Source organism: Callospermophilus lateralis, chromosome 12 (genome assembly GCF_048772815.1).
Source record: "Callospermophilus lateralis isolate mCalLat2 chromosome 12, mCalLat2.hap1, whole genome shotgun sequence".
NCBI classification, from domain to species: domain Eukaryota; kingdom Metazoa; phylum Chordata; class Mammalia; order Rodentia; family Sciuridae; genus Callospermophilus; species Callospermophilus lateralis.
The window spans coordinates 88,393,552-88,401,403 of record NC_135316.1 but is presented as its reverse complement, the minus strand read 5'-3'; the positions used below and the strand labels follow the sequence as shown (position 1 = coordinate 88,401,403).

At 43.5% G+C, this 7,852-nt stretch overlaps 1 pseudogene; it reads left to right on the top strand.

Annotated features, from left to right (window-relative positions):
* The first annotated feature begins 5,806 nt into the window (after window positions 1–5,806).
* Window positions 5,807–7,842, top strand: LOC143411499 (developmental pluripotency-associated protein 2 pseudogene; annotated as a pseudogene).
* The last annotated feature ends 10 nt before the right edge of the window (window positions 7,843–7,852 follow it).

Sequence of the window (7,852 nt, the reverse complement as noted above, 5' to 3'; positions counted from 1 at the left end):
TGTTAGTGCGTAATATGCTAACAGATATGGCAAATAAAATCCAACTATCCACCTATAATGGTAGCTTTAATTATAACTAAAATTATATAGAATGCACCATGAAAAAGTATGGTTTTTTCTTGGAATTCAAAGCTGGAAAATCACTCCCTACAATTCATCATGGTAATAAAGTAGAAAAGCAATATAATTTCAATTGTTTTAAACAAGGCATATGAATACAGTCAGCTCTCATTCATGATAGAAATGCTTATACTAACACAAGATTAAAACACCTCAAATAACCATCAAGGGGTGAGTACATAAACAAAATGACATGTGTTCACACCTGGAAGGTTAATCAGCAATAAAGAGAAAGTACCGATACACATGACAACCTTGGTAAATCTCCAAATCCTGATGTTGAGTGAAGAAGCCAGACAAAAAAGGCTGAATAATACTGAATACTGAATATTCCATTTATGCTAAGCTCCAGATTAGTGGCCAGGGGTAGAGAGAGATGGATGGCCGAGGAGCACAGGGAAACTGGTCGGTGATAGAAAGGTTCTGAGTTTCCTGAGTGTACCATGGTGTGTAGACAACTGCCCAAACTTGTCAGATTGTCTTAAATGGATGCAATTTATTTGACATAAGTTATATTTCTCAATAAACTTGATAAGATCAAGATCATGCAGCTGAAATTATAGGGGAAAGTATTACAAAAGTATTTAAGGCAAATAGTAATATCATGTTAACTTGTGGATTTTATGTTAGTGGTGTTTGTTGTGTTTTCAAATTTTTATCTTCCATGATCTGCCCTTGATTTTTGCTCAGCCCTCAACTTCTGGAGTTCAAGTTTAGAGTCTGTCTTACCATCCCCCTTGACCATCTCCCTACTTGGTTTCGTCCTATCCACACTTGCATTGCTTACCTTATTATGGATAGCTCACCAACTCATGACTGCAGCCCAGAATGCTCTTCTAAACTCCAAGACTATGATGCTAAGTGGGCCCACAGTCTACTTAATATCCCTTAAGAGTCCAAAGTCACTGAAACTCTGTCTCTCCAAAATTGCTGTTAAGGATCTTCTCCCAGCAAACTCAGTCCTCTTTCCTCTTCCCTTTTTAAGTTGATAAAACTACCCTCTGTCAACTCCATGGGAAAGCCATAAACCCTGTAATCATCCTCTCTTCTCTCCACATCCGTTGACTGTTGATTCTCTGCAATCTGAACACATGGTCCAAACCATCTGCAGCTGCCTAGACTAGGACAACCACCACCTAATTGCTGACTATATCTGCTGGGACCCTTTCCTGTCCTCCCCACAGCCCCAGTGATACCTGAAACGCAAATCTATTCATGGACTTCCCTGCTCATTGCCCTTCAGGGGTTCCCATTGCTCTTAGAATCAGAACCAAAATCATTAACCTTTTTTTGCAGGCAAGACCAGTACTCAGCCAGAGCAAACCAGTATGGCTGTCCCATAGTTAAGATATTGATCGACTTTTATATTATTAGGAAAGAAGGTCCCCACTATAATGACCTGAAAGTGACATGAAGGTCCATTAGTAGCCTAATCCTGAATACTCTTTCTTGCCCAGGTCAAGTGGTCACAAAGGACAAGCTACCATATGACTCTTGATGGCCCCTCTGTACCTGCTTTGCATCCCAAAATGAGGAGTTCCAGTGTCATCCTCCAAATTGAGCCAAAGAGCAGAGCTGAGAAAGAAAGAAAACAGAAGGGCAGGAGTCCCTAAATTTTGTGGGAGAAAAGGGGGTTGCAAGTGTGTTGGCTCCTGCAAATGTAGGCATCCCAGTCTCCGTCTGCAGGCACGAATGCAGGGCAGCGAGGGTTTAAATGCAGTGGAACAAGGGTTACAAATGTCAAGGCTCATGAAACTCTAGTAGAAGAGACCGTAATTCCTCTCCAAAGACTGTTTTTTGGGGGGATATGTGGGTGTGTATACTGAGGATTGAACCCAGGGCAGATTTACCACTGAGCTACACCCCAACTCTTTTTATATTTTAGTCTGAGACAGCATCTCACTAGGTTTCTGAGACCCTTGATAAGTTGCTGAGTCTGGCCTTTCATTCCTCCTGTCTCAGCCTTCCAAGTTGCTAGAATTACAGGTGTGCTCCCACTGTGCCTGGCTTCTCCAAAAAGAAGTTTTGGTTTTGGTTTTGGTACCAGGGATTGAACCCAGGGGGGCTTAACCACTAAGCCACATCCTCAGCCCTTTTTATTTTGAGACAGGGTCTAAGTTGCTTAGGACCTCACTAAGTTGCAGGGGCTGGCTTTGAACTTGAGATCCTCCTGCCTCAGCCTCCCTAGCCTCTTATAATAGCCTCTCTATTATAAGCATGCACTTATTTTAAGCATGAAATCATGTTCAGAACTGCTCACTTAAGCTTTGTTGCTATGATAGGGTGTTTGTTTTGTTTTGTTTTGTAATGTTTTGTTTTGCAGTGCTAGGGATTGAAGCCAGGGTCTTGCACATCCTTGGCAAGCACTTTACCAAATAAACCACATATACTAGCTGTTTTAAAATCCTCGTCAGGTAATTCCAATACCTGTGTCATGTACATAATGGCATTGTTGATCATATTTTCTCATTCAAGTTGAGATTGGATTCTACTTCCCTGGCATTATGTTATGTGACTAGATTATTTAAGTCTTGATTTTAGCAAGATTCCCAAGACCCATGGTGTAGGGGACAGAGCAGAAGCCTTTATTATGTCTATTCTGTCTCTTCCTAAGGACCCTTCCAATAGCTGGGAATGTAGCTTAATGGTACAGTGTTTGTCTACAGTGCTTGCCTGTCATGCACAGGGCCCTGGGTTTGATCCCCAGTATGCCATATTTGAATAAATAAATAAAAAGTGACAAAGGAAAGTCCTTCAACATCAGTAATACTCAAAAATAAATGCAAAACAATGAGCTATCAGTTTTCACCTTTCATATTGCCAAAAAGATTGGTTACACTAGAGTTGTATTTGATGTATATGCATTTCGGTTTTCCTTGGTCTTTAGTAGTCATCCTATGGTAGTAATTACTGTACCATCTGGTTGACATTTTAAATCTCATGCCTGGTTTATATTTTGTGCTAGTAAAGGTGAGTTCACGTTGAAGGCAGTAGGAATTAAAACATTCTTCAAGAGCATCTTAGCAATATCTATCACAGCAATAGATATTAATATTATATGTATTAATATGACTACAATATCATATTCACCCTGGAACCCAGCAATTCCACACCTGCAGATATATTTACATAAATGCACAAAGATAGCTGTATAAGGATTTTCCACGTAGCATTTCCATCCTGCATCATCACAACATGCTAGAAATGTCACTACAGCTCACCAATAGAGATTTGTGTCCAGTTGTGGGTGTTTGGCAGCAGAGTTTTTCATCCCTGGACTGCAGCCATGAGTTCAAGGGTAGCTCCTGCTTTGTCATGTCTGCTGGCCATGGCAGAGGGAGCAGCTTCCTGGAAGACCTGTAGAGTTGCAGAGTACTGGGACTCATTTCTGGAAGCCCAGCCTAGGTCCCCATTTCCAGTTCATCCAGTGATCTTATAATCATCTGATTTCTAGAACATTCCACTATGGCTAAGATCCTGGGAATAGAAAAGTGCTATTGCAAGTATTGCCCCTGACGCCCAGGATGTTGGCGGCTAGACCTCAGAAAGGATTTTGCAGCCTCAGAAGAGTGGCTAAGAGCAGTCAAAGGGGGCCTCTGCCTCACTTGACTTCAAAGTCACGTGCAAGCACCTGCGGAATGAAACTTGAATATGTTCAGCTGGAAGGGAACTTGGAAAATGAAGTTTTCAGCCTTCCAGACCCTGTAGAAAGGCAATGCTAGAAGGAGCTGGAACCAGTTGGGGATGCCAATGAGATAGTTGTGCCTTGATTAATGACAGGAGTATGTTCAGAGAGCTGTGTCATTAGTCCTTTTTGTTGTTGTACAAACATTAGTGTGTACTCATGCAGACCAAGACAGTTGTGGCATGACTAGGAATCCAGTCCTCCTCATCCTTGACTCAAATGTTGGCATGGGGCACCAAACTGTGTATTGACTGTAAAACCTATTCTTGCATAGCAGATCTTAGTTCTTTAATATACTAAGAACCTCAAAAATTGGAAATGGTTATGCAGGTTTTGAGAGACATCAGCCATAGTAGGATTTAAAAGAGATGTTATTGTTTTAAAAAAGTTAACTATTTTCTATTTCCATTAGTTTTGGTTAAGTTCTTCCCTGATGCTCAATCTGCCTCCTATAGACACTTCTGAAGTCACAGCCTAAATTGTGTAGGCACTTGAATGTTTTTCAGGATGGTTGTTTGAAATCCACATCTCAAAGGAGCACAAGACCCCCCACTGTGCAAAGGAAGGGCACAGTGGGGTGCACAACCAGGAGACTTCTCAGTCTGAGTGGGGAGGGTGTGGCACAGCCCTGGGACAGTGTGTGCAGGTGAGAGCCAGGAATCTGGCTCTACAGAGGCCCCTTCCACTGTTTCCTTCCAGAGTCCCTTATTTATTGATCCCTAAGAAATAAGTTTGGTTGTGCATCATGGTCACTGTGGAATTGAATTCTAGTCTCTCCTGTCACCCAGACCCTACTAAGCCAAAGATTTTTGGGTCAAGAAATCAGTTTGATGGTCTCAGGATATAGCTCAGTAGTAAAGTGCTTGCCTAGCATGTGTGAGGTCCTGGGTTCCATCCTCAGCACCAAAAAATAAATAAGAGGGCAGTGAGGCGGGGGAACCAGAAATCTAAAATTTCAAAAGACTTAATGGGTGAATCAGGTGCATCACTGAGTTTGGAACCAAAATGCAAAGCTTTGTGCTTTGTGGCTCACAGACCCTTTCCTTCCTGGCTGCCCCTGAGTTCCAAGGACAGTCAGGGCACATGCTCAGGGACAGGTAAGAGCTTGGTTAGTCACTGTGACCTGTGGTGCCATTGCCCAACATGCACTTCAGGCTCCCTGTCTGAAGAAATGGAAATTATTGCCTTCTATAAGGTATTAGGAAAGACTGACTCACGTCAGGAACCTTGAAATCTGCAGATAAAAGGCAATGCCAATCCTCCCACTGTACCTGCTGTCACCAAGAACATGCTGGGGGAAATCACAGCTGCTGCTTTCACAGACCACCTGCAAGTGAAAATGTCAGCCTGCTTCACTGTCCACCCATCCCATCCTCCATAATCTGAGTGCCCGTGCCCATCCCACACTGCTGAGAATCACACTGTAGTCTTTCTATATTCCAAATATTTCTACCTGGGATCTACCCAAACCGAAGAATCTACTCAGTTGCGTTTAACCCTATCGTCCTGTCTCTGTGGACCTTAAGTGCTCCTTATTATATCTGATAGCAGTCAGCATTCCATAGGGTGAAGGGCAACTGGATGACGTCTGTGCAAGGCAGTCAGATGTCGCCGCGGGGCAGGCGGCTTTTATACTGCAGCTGCTGAATTTCACATATATCAATTTTATCAGCTGGGCTATTGTCAGTTTTATAAACGAAAACTGATTGGCCATAAATCATCTTGTGGGTAGGTCATCCTGGGAGGGGGAGGCAATTCTGATTGTGAGCTTGCCAGTCAGGTGTGTTGATTCATTCTGCGAACAAGTCCATAGCCAGCTGACCCACCATTCCTTCTGCAGCCACATACACCAGGCAGACAGGGCAGCAGCCATGTCCCATCTTCCAGAGCCTCATTATTTATTTCTAAGATAGCTTAATAATTTCCACAATGTTTGGAGTCACAAAACAGTAGCAACTGATGACTTAGAGCCTAAGAACCAACATACAGCACAATACCACCATGGGGTCCCCCAAGCCCACCCACCATGACAAGCTTAGTAGGCTGATTTGAGATACATTTAATTTCTTTAATTGTAGGTGAAGTTGCATGAATGATAACTCAGAATTCATCTATTGAGCACTTCATATATATGTAGGACTAGGAACTTTATGAAATCCTGGTCCAGTAGGCCTTAGTATGAGACCAGTTTTATAGACGGAAAAATTGAGAATCAACTAGGTAACTTGCTCAGGTTTCCATGGCTGGAAAATTGAGAATCAATTAGGTAACATGCTCAGGTTTCCATGGCGGGGAAGGAGCAGAGCCAGGATTACAAACACAATTCAGTGTGTTTTCAGAACCTGGGCTTTTATAACAATGGGATTGCCAGGCCTTTGTGAGACTGAGTCACTGACAAAGATCCCCAGGAGACACCCTGATTTCCTGAGCTTCAATCTGGTTCCATTGTTTGGATTTCTATTCCAAGGACAGGGAACATTGTGGGTAAAAGAGGGTTCGGAAAATTGTTCTTCAAACTTTGGCATTTATCTGAACCCACTAGAGACCTTATCCAATCATGGATTGCTGGACCTCACGCACTTCTCTGATTCAGCAGGTCTGGGCTGGATCCTGAGAACTTGCATTTCCAAGAAGGTCCCAGTGATGCTGATGCTGCAGGTCCAGGGACCACACTTTGAGTGCTGTCACACTCACTTGAAGATCTGAGTTACAACTGTTCAGATTTGTCCCTAAACAAAACTGATCTTGCCATCCCAGCACCAGGACCCAGTGTCCCTGGTCCAGGGCCCCATAAGGGATGGACTGTTCTTACCATCCAGGTCTCTGCCCACAGAGAGTTCTGACGGTTGTTGCCACCTCTGGCCATCACCCTTTCCAAGGGAGACACAGGAAACAGGCAGGAGATGGCGAGTCCTGACACAACCGAATTGGAAAGGTGGCATTTCAGGCATCAGAGGCATGTCTTTGGGTGGTGTGCACTTTCCTATGTCCCTTAAGTCACCCCCAGGACAGCATAGCTGTCCTGAGCCCTGCTGCCTTTGCCGTCTCCCAGTGTTCCTGGAAATGTCAGACGCAAATGACAGGGTCACTGAGAAGAAACCTCCATCTTGGAACCTCCTCCTCTTTCAGATGGATCCTTAACTTTTCTTTTGATTGATACTCTGTGTATCTGGAACTTCCTTGAGGAGCAATTCGATGAGGAAAATGTGATTTTAACTCTGGTCCCAGTTACAGAGGAACAAGAATATCCAATAGAAACAAGTGTTTCTTCAACTGCAGAAATCAAACAGGAAGTCTGCTTTCCTGAAACAAAACCTAATTGTAAAATACGACCCCTTCCCTTGCTGACCATTTTGCCTCCAATTAATAAGGTTTCTCGGAATACTTTGCGAAACTGGTGCCAACAATTTAATTTGTGTACTGATGGCCAGAAAATAGAGGTTTATTTGAGACTACAGAAGCATGCATATCCCGAACAAAAATATGATATTCCTGAAACATCTCAGGAGGCCAGATTGAAGCCAGTTTCCAGGAAATGGAAGGCAGCGGCCAATGCAGCAGGGCTTCAGGAAAGTCATAATAAGGTTAAAAGAGAGGAAGAGACTAACATGATTGAAGTGGTGAATTCAACTCAGGAGTCCATATTGGCATCTTGGGCAAGGATCGCTGCCAGAGCCAATCAGCGCAAGGCTGTGAATTCGTGTCCCATCCCTACTTCTGTGGAGGCCTTTTTGCTGCAAACCTCGGGTGTCAGGTGGTGTGTGGTCCATGGCCAATTTCTTTCTGCAGAAACAGCAGGCTGGGTTCACCTGCAGTTCCATGCAGGTCAGACTTGGGTCCCTGACACTCCCAAGAGGATGATTTCCCTCTTCCTGTTACCTGCCTGTATTTTTCCACCCTCGGGACTAGAAGATAATATGTTATGCCCTGAATGTGTAAAAAGGAATAAGAAGATGATGAAAGGATTAATTATAACAAGAGAAAAAAAAAAGTCACCCCCAGGAGGTCACCATTTCTTGTCTTCAGCGTCAGACTAGCTCAGTGTTC